Genomic DNA, 13,530 nt, shown 5'->3' with positions numbered 1-13,530 from the left:
AATGCTTTTTGCGACGGACACTAGCAATTCCCATATTTTAATCAATGTTAGTGTCTCCCCTTTTGGGATCTTGAGGTCTCAAAGGATCCACTTATGTCCAGTTCCAGCATGTACGTCGCGGCTCAGAGTGGCGCTGATCGATTAGCAAGGTATGAGCGTGAATTGGGCATCTCTTGAGATATAAATGATTTCCTCCAGCCGTGATCTGTTTTTTTTCTTTGACATCGTTCTTGTTTCTATAATGGTTTGTATTTCTGCCCTATATCTTTTAGTTCTAGGGGTTTGTTTCTCCTTTAATACGATCTTATTATTCAGATCCGCTGTTGGTCGCAGTGCTTTTCGGATCATACCAGGATCATCCTATCCTTTCCGACTCTGGGTATTTTCAAATCTGGTCAGGTTGGGTTCGTGTTGACCAGGGCAATAGACTAGAAGAAAATAACAACAAGGGAAAAATACAGATAGGCCTCTCCAACTATATGACATTTTCACTTCTAACCCTATAGTGATAATGAATGGTATTTTTGGAAATACCCCTCAACAATGACAAAAATGAACTAAAATATGATGGGTATTTTTGTACATTTGTGATAGTGACAGAAATAAACTAAAAAATGAAGGGTATTTTCATACATCGGTGCCCTCCATTTGGATCTACGACACTCCATCAGATTTTGTGATAGCATAGCCTTGTCCACGCAGAATTTTCAAATCGGGTTAGGTTGAGTTCGTGTTTACCAGGGCAATAGACCACGAGAAAATAAAAATAATTGAAAAATACAGATAGACCTCTCCAACTATATGACATTTTCACTTCTAACCATTTGCAAAGGGAAAAATACAAATAGACCTCTCTAACTATATAGTTTTGAAGTCACCAACCGCACCCCTTGAACTTTATGACACATTTAAGTAGACCTCCTCCGTTGACGGTCCGTCACTTTAACCTAACGGAATGACTCTAACTAACCTGGGTTAATATCGTGAGGACAGAAATACCCTCCTCACTGGTTTTAAGCCATTTGCAAAGGGATTAGGGTTACGCTATTTCCTTCCAAGCTTGTTTCTTCCTAGTTGAAAGTTCCTCCTCCTCAATGGCATCAAGAGGCTCTTCTTCAAGACATCCCCCACCACAGACAACGAAACCCCACTCCATGGCTACATCAAACCCCACATTTCAAGGAAAAAAGATTGATAAGACATAAAAGCCCTAAAATATTAGGGTTTATATGCAAAGCATGATAATGATGAAAGTGAAGACAAATAGTACCCCTACGTCGAGGGTTTGTGCTTATAAATAAATGAGGGTTTAAATCAAACCCTGATTTTCAATTTTCAAGTATGAAAACCCTAATTTATAGTTGGAGAAGACGAAGGCGTTATAGTCATTTCCTGCTCTCCACTTCGTCACGTTAAAAAAACCCAACGAAACCTTGGGGTGTCCCCAATGTTTTGTTGGTGACTTCGAAACTATATAGGGTTAGAAGTGAAAATGTCAAACAGTTGAGGGGTTCTATCTGTATGTTTACCTAAAAACAAAAAACAAAACAACAATACCCTTAAGATTTTGAAAATCACAGCATTGATATCCCACCTTCCTAGATAAAATCCCCCTTCTAGTTTACAACTGGTACAACTACTCCAAACTGGTCTCTCTCTCTAACATGAACAGTTGATGGACCCAACAATTAATTTGTTTAAATCTTTGAGCAAGGTAGGCTCCACCCAGTTTTTAGAATGTTTTTGGATTTTTATAAACCATACCTTTTGGAGAATGTTTTTGGATTTTTTATAATAAGTATGACATGCGACAGTTGGCAATTTTTATAAACCATTCGAGACTTCCTAGGTAGCAAAAAATTGTTGTCTCCATCCACGATGTGACTAGTTTGACATGTGATAGACTGGCCGCGAAATGCCTTTTGCAATGGACCCCACCAAATCCCTTCCTAAAGTCTCTCTCCATCAATAAAGACAACATTACTCAGAATCACTGTCTTTCTACCCTATACGATTCTCACCTCTTTTTTGGTAACTCTATCTCACTCTCTTTTAATTGAAAATCATTTGCATACGATGATCCAAGCCCTCCAATATATAGATGAACGCATATGATGGAAACATATATATATATATATATATATATGAGAGAACGGTTCCTACACATATGTGTAGATAAGTTATCTACACACTAGCTTAAAATACAGTGGGGGCCACATTATTTGGGTGATCCAAACCATTCATTTTTAAGGCCCTCACATAGATAGGGTGTCCACAAAAAATCAGATTCATAGGATCATCCTAACCATTCGAACTGTGGAGGCAAAAAATGGACTAATTTGTGAAGGTTTAAAGACATCCATTTTACCTCCACAAATCGTAGGGTTGGGATGATCCTATGGATCTGATTTTTTGTAGACACCCTATCTATGTGAGGGCCTTTAAAATGGATGGCACACTCATTTGTCGGGCCATAATCTAAATAGGTTGTGCCCCAAAAATCATTTTCATAGGATGATCCAGAACCCTATAGAGGAACTGCACATTAAGAAAACCTCTATAGAAGAGTCGTAACAAGGAAATGCAATGACATGGTGTGTGCGCGAAAAAAAAAAGTAACCATTATTATTAGTTGAAAGTTGTCTACAACTAAAAGCAAGGTGGGGAGCAGACCATAATAGGTTTTAGTCTCACGGACAACCTGTTATGGTGAATGCTCCCGTGAAGTCCAATGTTTTTTCTAGAAGTACAGTGGGGCCAACTTGAAAGGGTTCTCCAAGGTGTTGATTTGTTGGGCCGCAATGTAAATTGGCTGTGCCCTATTAAATCATCTCCATAGGATGACACTAAGCCTCCAATCTGTATGGGTTTCACGTGCTCACACTGTACTTTTGGAAAAATTACTAGTCATCATGCGCATATAACATATAATTTATCCGGACATCCCATCTCAGTGTACAGTCAACCACAAAAACAAGCGAGGGAGCGTGTTGAAGCCATGGTTTTAAATTTCGGTTCGGTACCGGTTTTGGACCCCACCGAAATTGAAATTTCGACCGCAATCTGCAGAAACAATAAAAACATTATTTTACTCGATACCAAATTTTGGTCAAAATTTCGATAAAATATTAAATTAATTTTTTAAAAACAGGTTTTTGGGTGAAATTTCAGAATTTCGGACGAAATAAAATACATTTTTGGGTATGTGACATTTCGGTGTCAGCCCCGACCGAAACCCGAAATTTCGGATTTTGGTCGAAATTTAAACCATGGTTGAAGTATAGATGATAATTTCTTTTTATCTGTAAGCTGGGGTTAGACGGGCTCCTACCAGTGTATTAGTTAAAGAAAAATGATACAATAGAAAAGAGGAAAGAGAAAATGATACAATAGACGGGCCCCAACCAGGGTCATGATACCCTTGAAAACAAATTCAAAACAACCAATAGAAAAGAGGAAAGAGAATACACGAGCTGATTTTATGCCCTTTAGGGAGGCATGTGATCTCTAGAGCCGGTTCCGCACTCACGTGAATTTAAGCCCCAATGATCCAGGAGGTTTTATCATCTTTTGGCTAAACTTCCTTACTCTCTGGCTCTTCCTCAACTTCTGAACCATTGGGGATTATGTTTTTCTTTGATCATGGACGAATTCTATTTTCTTTTGTCAAGGTCATCAATAAATGGTTTTGGACTCACAATAGGTTGGCATAATCTTCAATTACAAAGCCTTAGATATGAGTCCAAATCATGAAAGAATTGGCCTTAAATATGGAGAGCAAAGTGCATGGGTTCAAAACTCCTTGATATTAAAAATTCACATGTAATGGCGGCCAACCCAAAAGATAAGGGTCACATGTACCACGTGTAGGCAAACCCTAAAAAGAGGGGCCACACGTAAGGGGCAGTGTTCAAGACTAAATATCGCCATCTCCAATAGCTTAAGCTTTTGGAGTAATTGGTTGTTCACATACTCTTTAAGGGGCAGCGTTTTGATTCTGGAGCACCGGGTTGGTGAACGTTAAATCTGCCGGTCCTCTATTTCTCCTTCCGTCGCCGACCGCTACATTGGAGTTCAGCAATGGGCTTCTCACCGAGGCGAGGGACGGACGAGGTTTCTCCGGCTCCTTGAATTCCATCCCTCGAGAGATTCGTCCTCTTGTTCAATGATGGAGGAATCGTGAACGTCGGTGATCATGGGAATCACGTCTACCACCGGATTCCCTGATTGTGGCGGCAATCGTCTCAACAATTCTTGGAGGACACTGATGATGTCTCCAAACTGCCGGGTGAGTTGATTGAACATATCCATGGTCACCGGAGCTTCATCGGCCACCGGGAGTTGATCTCCCTCCGTCGGCGATGGTAACGGGTTGGAGGTAGTGGCAGGGTTGACGTGGCTCCTCGTCACTACCCTCTCGCCTTGCTGAGGCCGTGATGTGATTTTGAAGTTGCCATGGTCCCACGGCTGATGCCAATCTGATGATGCCGAAATCTTGTTTTAGGATCAACAATTGGTAGAGCTCTAATATATGATCAACCTGCGCTCATAGAGAAAGTGTTAGGGGTCCCGGAGTTGTGGCTCCGGGAGACCACTCCGACGCCCAAGTCAAAAATCGGCACAATAGGAGAACAAAGCTAGAGGTTGAAGACGAATTGTAATTCTTAATAGAAATTCTAGAATGCCTACCTTCGAGCATGTGGGTCTTATTTATAGAGGAGTCCAAAATTGTTTGGGGAACTTACCCCAATAGGAGTCTTTCCTTATTGGGAGGTTTCGTTGGGAAATGAGTACCAAGTTTCCTTAAAGGACTCAGTTTCTTTCTTGGGCGAGAGATATTGTTGGAGAGTTTCCGTCCCTGAGTGGGACTTTCCTTTGAAGCTGCTTTCCATCTTGAAGACGTTACTATTCCAGAGATATGGGGGAATCCTCATGGGATTCTAATTCCTAGAGGATATATTCATTTCCCGAATACAGAGGGGGAATCGTGTTGGCTTCTCTTAGCATTGTCCCCAACTGTTACGAATTCCAACTCATGTTGGGTTCTCTAACTCTTAGGCCTCTCGAGTTACCGTCTTACCTTTGATGCTCACATTGATGGCAAAGGTTCTAGAGAAGGAGCCCATTGAGTTCTATCCAAGATAGAATGCACCATATTAGCATAAGTGTCCACATACAAAACCCAACTCTGACAAAAATCGTACGGATTCAATGATCATTTATCAATAGTAGTGATTGATCACAAGGATAGGCCATTGGACTGAAGCACACCATAACTGCTTGACCTTTTCTCTAGTCCACCTTGTACCAGATTCAATACAGGGTAGTGGGTGCATCATTACAAGGTAGTGAGTGATATGCCAATGTAAGCTTCGGGACCAAAAAGCCCAAACCATGCAAGAACTGGCTATATATAAAAGTGACGATGGGGGGGGGGGGGGGCGGGGGGTGGGTGTGGATCATTCCAAGAAAACAAAAATGCAAATTAATATTCAATCAATAGAAAAAAAATCATCGAAAAAAAAAAGAAAAAATCATACCTTGATGCTGTCAACAGAGGGAGAAGCAGACAGCGAGGGAGGAGAGAGCGAACCTTCTGGCCGACAGAGATTCCTTTAAAGAACCATAGATCATTTTATGATCCAAAAACACTATATTTATCATTGAGAGATTCCTTTAAAGAGCCTAAGATCATTTTATGATCCAAAAACCTTATATTTATCATTGATAAAATGAAGGTTTTGCCGTCATAGTGCTCAATTAGATCTTCTGAATCAGTGAGACAGCACTGTATTAATGGGGTGCAACTCGGGCGGGTTCAACCCTGGAAAAACTCGGGTGGGTTGAGTTCAAGTCGGGTTCGGGTTGGGTTTTCTCAACCAGGGTTCAGTTCGGGTTGGCAAAAAGGGGAACTCAGGTCGGGTCGGGTTGAACCTCGTTGGGTTGGACCTCAGGTCGGGTCGGGTTGGGTTCGGGTTGGCCACAACCCCAACCCGACCCGCCCGAGTTGCACCCCTTACTATTATAATGGTCACTGAAAGAGGAGTGGCGAACTCAAGATTCTCTGAGACAGAAGCACTTGAATTGCTTCTCTTTACGGTGAATGCAATGCATTTCACAGGTACACAAGTGAAAATTCGGAAGAGCTATTTGAAATCCTATGAAACACTTGATTTATTATCTCAAAGGATCAATGAATTGGGATTTTCATATTGGGGCAAGTCATTTCAGGGCAAGCGGATCGTATAGGATGGGCTTTAAGAGAATGATTCAAAGTTCTTGCATGTCCTACCCAAGTACCCATATTCTGCCTCACTAAATGAACAGTGTATCACAAAATATCATATTTTTATCCCACAATATTCATTACCGTGATAAAGTGGGAGATAAACAGGACGAAACTCATAAGAAAAGGTGATTACAATTCATTTGTATATATGAACTGGAAATAAATATTTAAAAATTTAGGAGAATAAAATCTCCCACTTTTCACTTGTTGCCTTCCAATTTTAGTGTTTTTTTTTTTTTTTTTGAAAGTTTAATCCACACCATTTGGGAATCAAACCATTGCTTGGTCTATATTGTGTAATGGGTTGTCTTGGAATTCATTTTGAATGAACGATGAATTTTCCAGATTTTTTCTAAAGTAAAAAATTGTCTGTGTTTTCAAGGAAACCCATTTCTAGTCTAAAACTCATTTCTACATAACCCCTTCTAGTCTAAAACTCATTTCTACAGATTTTTTTCCAAAGTAAAAAATTGTCTGTGTTTTCAAGGAAAATAGCAACCATACTAGACCTTGGAATTCATTTTTCCATTTTTTTTGTTTTGTGTTTTGCTGTGGACTTCCCATTCATCCATATGCTCCACCCTGCACATGTATTATCACATTTAAGCTGATCTTAATTTTGCCCATTTGGTGGTCCATCATAGAGGTCCTAGAGATTACACCATTTCCAGTAAGAATATTTCAAGTTAATCTCATATATGTAAATTAAGGCCTCCTTGAAGCCATTAACTGCATCATTTCCAAAACTACTATATCCGTTATTTACAAGTGATCATGTTTAACATAAAAAAACCATTTGCATATAAAATTATCTGATAAGAAATCTCAGAGGTATCCAAAGAGACCCTTAACGTTGTTATTCTATTAAACGTGAAGAGATGGAATTTATGGAATGAAGCTGTTTGGAATAAGAAACAAAAACAGGAGAAAAAACCAACTCCATATCTCAGATCATACCCAAACCACCTTAAGACAAATTCCATAAATTAAAGGCAGAAAAAAAAGTAAAGGATATTCTTCTTACCAAACATTTGGTGTAACCCAAATATCTCTAAACTCGAATGGAATACAAAACTTAGGGAAGAAAACCAACTGAATTAAAAGGGATACTCTGCTTACCAAAGATTTGGTGTAATCCAAATGCCGGTAACCCCGTATGGAAGGCAAAATTTCGATGAGTGATGATCGCTTGGATTATATGGCTTGATACTCCTGTTCTCCAAACTGAAAATACAGTGATCAACACTAAAACGTGCAGGACAATTCTTGTCACTAAATCAGATGCAGTTCCCTTCAAACCCCAGGTCAGTAGCCCTCACTGATTGGGCAAATCCAAAGCCCATAAAGAACATATGATCTCCCAAGCTTTCTACAAACACCCAATGAGAAACACTTGAATCTAGCTTGAAAACTTGGAAAACAGTTGTTCGAGAACAATTGGGCTGATTATAAAATCTTAAAACCATCAACAGCTCCCCACATGATTCTACCAAATGGTGCGTATAAATATGTCCAGTTTCTACAGGTGGAAGGACATTTCGAGTTTTAGGAATGGGGCTTAAAGTGCAATACTTGAGTTCCCCTCTACGGCTTATGGCATACAACAGTCCCTTGTGAAATATGGCATCCTCAAAATATTCTTGTTCTCCAAAGGGAGTCCATGTTTTATCTCCAGGTCTACAGAAAATCAAGTTATTACTATTAGTAATGACAACAACTACACAATCAGTGATCGCTGTGTTACAATCTGAAGTAGGAGCCGACGATAGAATAGCCTTCCAAATGAAGAATCGTTCGCCTTGCAAATTTCAAGTGGGTCTTCTTCGTTTGTGAGATGGAATGCAAATCCGGGATGGAAGTTGGATTTGTGCTCCTGTCAATGGATTTAAGAGGAAGTTATTTTCCGTCCCATCCAGCATTATCATCCAGCCCATAAAAGATCCAAAACAAAATACCCCACAAGTCACTGGTAAGTTTAACTTGTAAACTCTTCCCGCAGAAAGACTGTAGAAACTCCGTGTCTTGTTAAATTGATGGTCGGTGAGCATTATCCATGGAAGTTGAGGGGCAGGTGGATGGCGTTTCTCTCTCGAAAACGATCTCCATGAGATGCAGACAGCGCCGAATCGGATGTAATCAGCTAGACCCAGACATTTTAAGATAAGCTCCATGATATCCTTTGGAATTTTAGACCACCTATTATCTTTTGTATCCATGATTTTCCTTTCTTTTGTCTGTAATAAGAAAAACTTTATTTTTGTCTGTGTGGGCTTGTGGCTCATTTATTGTTGTATAGAGGTTCCACCTCTATAAAAGGACCATAAACCTCAATGAAGAGCATCCCACTTTGAGTTATAGTTTCTTTCTTTTGGAGAAGAGTCTCATTTTATCTTGTTCTCTTAAGAAGAAGAAGAGGTGCATAGGTTTTCTTAATGAAAACTTATCATTCTCTTTGTGTTCTTTTCATTCCTGTAGTATGCAGGTTACCTCTTGTTTTGATGCAAGTTTAACCATTCAAGCAGCCCCTTCTCTGTTTCGCCATTATACCTCCGCCTCAACACCATCTCCAAGTTAGCACAAACTGCCACCCTTACTATCCTCCATCTTCTCCCTCTTGAAAATTCCTACCAAAGCCTTTAGTTCCTTCTCCCTTTTCCAAGCCAAATCTAACTACTACCCTTCTCACTACATCCTTGTACCGAGCCCTCACCAAACCCAAACCCAAGCCCAACCCTTTCCTTCTCCCTTTTCCAAGCCAAATCTAACTACTACCCTTCTCACTACATCCTTGTACCGAGCCCTCACCAAACCCAAACCCAAGCCCAACCCTTTCCAATACCTCCTTAAACCACCATTTATTCCCCCCTACTTAAACCGTCATCCTAGTCTCACCAATACCACCACCTTCAATCCTAGCCTGCCACCCATCAGTTGCCCAATGACTACTACACGCGTTTTTGCCAAGCTCTGGGCAGATTGTCGATATTCTTACCAAGCCTCTCAGTTCCAAGCAATCTCTCTTTTTACGTAACAAACTGACACTGACCTGCTGTTCAGTTTGTGGGGGACGTTAAAGATAGCAACACATCATAAATTGGCGAGATTCTCTAATCTCCAATTGCCATTCTTGTGTAATTAACAATTAGCATTGTTACTTTATTTGGCCATTTGCCTAAATCAGTATTTTCTCTCTCTAGGCCAATTTTTCATCCAACATTCACACACACAAATCTTACATAATAAATAGCCTACAGACAAAAAGAGATGTTTTCAAATTTTCACACATACAAGTCTTACCTAACTTCCTTTTTTTTTTTGAAAATTAACAGTGAAGTTTATTAAAATAATAAAAGGGACAAGGTGTCCCAGTACATCAGTAAAAGGGGGAAAAACCGATATAGGCCTATTCGGGGCCTATAGATCTATACAAATTACATTTGTTCCCGTTTGAAGAACCCCTTCTTTTGCCAAAACGTCCGCCGAACAATTTGCAGTTCTTCTACGATGGACTAATTGTGGACGAATGCTCCGAGCAAGGTCGCGTATCTCATCAAGAATATACTGCAATCTCCATGGCCCACCTCCTTGATTGCCTGCCCAAGCTATCACATTTGACGAATCACCTTCCACAATTAATGGACCTAAATTGTGACAGGTGTACCACTAGAGACCAAACAGCAACCCCCTAGCCTCGGCTTCATTTCCGTCACATGTTCCTGCAGATCCGGAGTAGGACATTATCGTTCTACTAGATGAATCTCGAATCAAACCTCCAAAACCGGCTGGTCCAGGGTTGCCTAGTGAGCTTCCATCAAAATTAAGCTTTAACCACCCCTCTTCCGGAGCCACCCATGCTGGAGTAATAGCCACCCAAGGTCTTCTTTCCTTTATAATCACCTTCCAGTTTCTCAACGCCATCCCAGTGGAGTATGGAATTTTACCTTTCGCCTTCGCCCAGGATATGAGTGACAAATTTTTTTCCAGAGCTAATTGCTTCGACTGCCTGCTTTTTTCCAAGAAAATTCTACTGTTCCGTTCCTTCCAGATGTACCAGATAATTGCAAAAGGTAGGGGGCTCCACAAGGCTTCGTCTAAACAATCGTAAAATGCCACTCGCCAATTTAGAATGATTTCGGATATTTGTCCCTGCATTACCCATTGAACTCCGAACGATCTAAACATTATATTCCATATTCTGCTTGCATACGAGCAATGGATGAAGAGTGATTCACAGTTTCCTCCACAGCCCCGCATAATGTACATTTACTTGTAAGATGAAGGCTACGCTGTTTCAATCGATCATCAGTATTTATGCAATTATGCGATACTGTCCAAGCAAACGCCGATACTGTCCAAACAAACGCCAAAGTCTTACCTAACTTTGGTTGTTCACATTGGATCTACTTTCTTTATTTCCATCTTTCACACTTGAACACTTCATGTTCACTGCTGGAAAGATGCCTTATTTCCCACCCGGATGGGTTGCTTGGGTGGGAAGGCAAAACAAAAATGACAAGTTTTGTTTTTTTGGATTTTGCAAAATCTAAGTGGTAAACCTTTGTATAAAAGAGAATGGGTTTTTGGGAGTGAGTTTTTTTTCAAGGGGTGTGTCGGCTGCCTCTTGAAATTTTGGGATAAGCGAAATTTTGATCGAAATAAACTACCATTTCGAGTATAGTGCATTTCGATTTCGGTCTCAACCGAAACCCAAAATTTCAGATTTCGGCTGAAATTTAAAACCTTGCTTGTAATCAGGCAACGGACAAAATCTTTGGGAACGTAGGCCAAGTCACAAAGTCACTTAAGGGTCCTAGGCCCAAATCATAGGTGGCGACTCTACATCATTCACCATCAGACCTCAGTTCGTGTGGGTATATGTAGTGCAATTTAATTTCTGATCTTCGGATTAGAAAATGGATTACACTACAGAATAAAAAAGAAAGAAAAGACATGCCAAAAACACACTTAAAGAAGAAAGAGTGAAAAAAACCCATGTAGTGGGGCCGGTCCCACAACTATGGATGACATGAGAAGATGGATGGTCAAGGCATCTATGTCAAATATCCATGGAGACACATTCTCCGAGCAAAGAGTAGCCGTTGGATTTATTAGAAGACTAAAGTGGTGGAAGGCAATGGAGACCTCCATTAGCCGTGCCTTGAGTAGGACAACGACAATCCCCATTTATCAATTGTTGTTAACGCACGTCGGGATGGAATTCAAAAAATACGTCATTATCACAACTTGGCTGACAAACATAAATGAGATTTTGGGAGATATAGGGAACATATAAGAGATTTGACAATTGAAGATTTTTAGTCAGGGTATGTAAGATAGAAGAGCCAACATGAGAGAGAAACCTTGGTAATTTCCAATATGAAGCTTATTGGAGCCGTGATACTTGGACGGAGAATGAAGGTTGGAGAATTCGGAAGTTAGGTGGTTGGTTGATCCAGTGTCAGTGAATCAAGTTGGGTCGCATGTAGATGATTGACCGACATACATTGCTGCAAATGGGTGTCGTGATTTAGGCAGAGCGTGCAGAGCAGAGTTTGTGTAACGATAGCAGGTTAGGTCTGCATGACCCAGGCGACTACGTAACTGGCATTTAATGTGATTTGGTGAATAAGCAGGTCGTGGAGGGGATCCAGCATGATTGTATGATGGACCCCTACCATGAAATTTGAGTCGCTTATTATTGCGCTTGTATTGTGAGGTAGATGACGATGAGCCCTAAGAGGCAAAGTTGACTTCTGGTGGATTCGTGTCAGCGATAGAGAGGGACCGCATTTCAAACCGGACATCATGACTATACAGTAAACCATAAAGATCATCAATAGGAATATATCTGAACAACTAAGAACAATGGTAACAACGTTCTTGTAATCTGGTCGCAAACCGACTAGAATGCTCATAGCCACATCAGATTCAAGAGTCAGATGGCCAGATAAGGCAAGTTGATCAACTAGCATCTTAGCATGTTAAAGGTAGTCTGTCATAAACTTAGTTTCTTTCCGCTGGTTCGTCCATTGATGACGAAGAGGCATGAGTCGAACTCTAGACGACGAAGCATACATCTACTCCAAGACAAGCCACACCGCACGAGGTGTCTAGACCAGCAACGTGCACAAGGAGCCCAGTGGAGAGCAAGGAGATGAGCCAGCTCAGAATGAGCTGATCTTGTCGGCGTCACACTTAAAAGCAGGGATTCACGATTAGCGGATCCTCAGATTTTTGATGTGACAGATACATGGGAGGAGGTGCTGCCTCACCCGAGACGAAGCTAAGGAGATAGTGGGCACAGAGCAATGGAAGGAACTGTGATATTCATAATAGATAATTTGGTTCATCAAGCTTGCTGGAAAGAACATAGTGGACATTGCCAAACAATTGAAGAGATGAGCATCAAGCGTGGATGAAGTCATCGTGGAAGGAAAATCAGCCATGGAAGAACAATCATGGCTTGTAGAAAGCTTGGGAGATCATACATGGAAGAGCAAAATAAGCTTTCCTTATGTTAATACTTTCTTTGTTAGGTAAGCAAGAGATATTAAGTAGAAAATGTAAAACAACACGAGCTAGAAGAAGAACGGCCCTCATTGAAAGAAGTATGAGAAAAAATTGCAAAGGAAAGGCCAGCCATACATGGAACCCAAGAAAAAATAAATTACAATGTAACCAGCTAGAACCAGATGTCTTAAGATGAGCTCCATGATATCCTTCGAAATTTTAGATCACGTATTATCTGCTATATCTATGATTTTCCTTTCTTTTTTCTGTAGTTTTTGGGTGAAAATTGGTCTAGAGAGAAAGCTAAAACTGATTCAAAAAACCCATTACAGTAAGAATGAAAACAACTGAAGATTAATGATTTCATGTTTGAGAGATCAAACCCTAACCACCTTCCGCTTTTCATTGTGTTTGCAAAGTATGAAGAAAAATAGCACGCTAAGAGCTAGATGAAGAAGAGAGATCATCACCAATACAGGCCAATAGAAGGAAACCTAAGAAAGAAATTACCTCGGTTTCTTTTCTCCTCTCTGCTTCTCCCCTTCTATTGTTAAGTCTCCCTAATTATCTTGTTTTTTTATTTTTATTTGCCCTTTCTGTTTCCTTAGCTTCATGCCAAATCGCCCAAGGCAACTAGGGAAAGGCAAGTATGGTAGGAGAAGTGTATCTGAGCTATATCTCAGAAAACACTATCTCCTCCCATCGTTTTTTTTTTTTTTTTTTTTGAGTTC

The 13,530-nt window shown here is 40.4% G+C and overlaps 1 long non-coding RNA gene and 1 pseudogene across 1 annotated transcript; both read right to left on the bottom strand.

The window, feature by feature from the left end:
- Positions 1-3,703: 3,703 nt before the first annotated feature.
- LOC143882231 (uncharacterized) lies at positions 3,704-13,519 on the bottom strand. Its single transcript, XR_013252138.1, has 3 exons — positions 13,310-13,519; positions 5,541-5,613; positions 3,704-5,403 (listed from the first exon to the last, which is right to left on the bottom strand). It is a non-coding gene; the product is annotated as an uncharacterized LOC143882231 (long non-coding RNA).
- LOC143881222 (putative F-box protein At1g44080) lies at positions 7,405-13,316 on the bottom strand (annotated as a pseudogene).
- Positions 13,520-13,530: the final 11 nt, after the last annotated feature.

Source organism: Tasmannia lanceolata, unplaced genomic scaffold, assembly GCF_043159265.1.
Source record: "Tasmannia lanceolata isolate RefF3 unplaced genomic scaffold, GAP_Taslan_0.1 ptg000007l, whole genome shotgun sequence".
Taxonomy (NCBI): Eukaryota; Viridiplantae; Streptophyta; class Magnoliopsida; order Canellales; family Winteraceae; genus Tasmannia; species Tasmannia lanceolata.
Note: the sequence above shows the minus strand (reverse complement) of the source record. Positions and strands in the feature narration are given on the sequence as shown.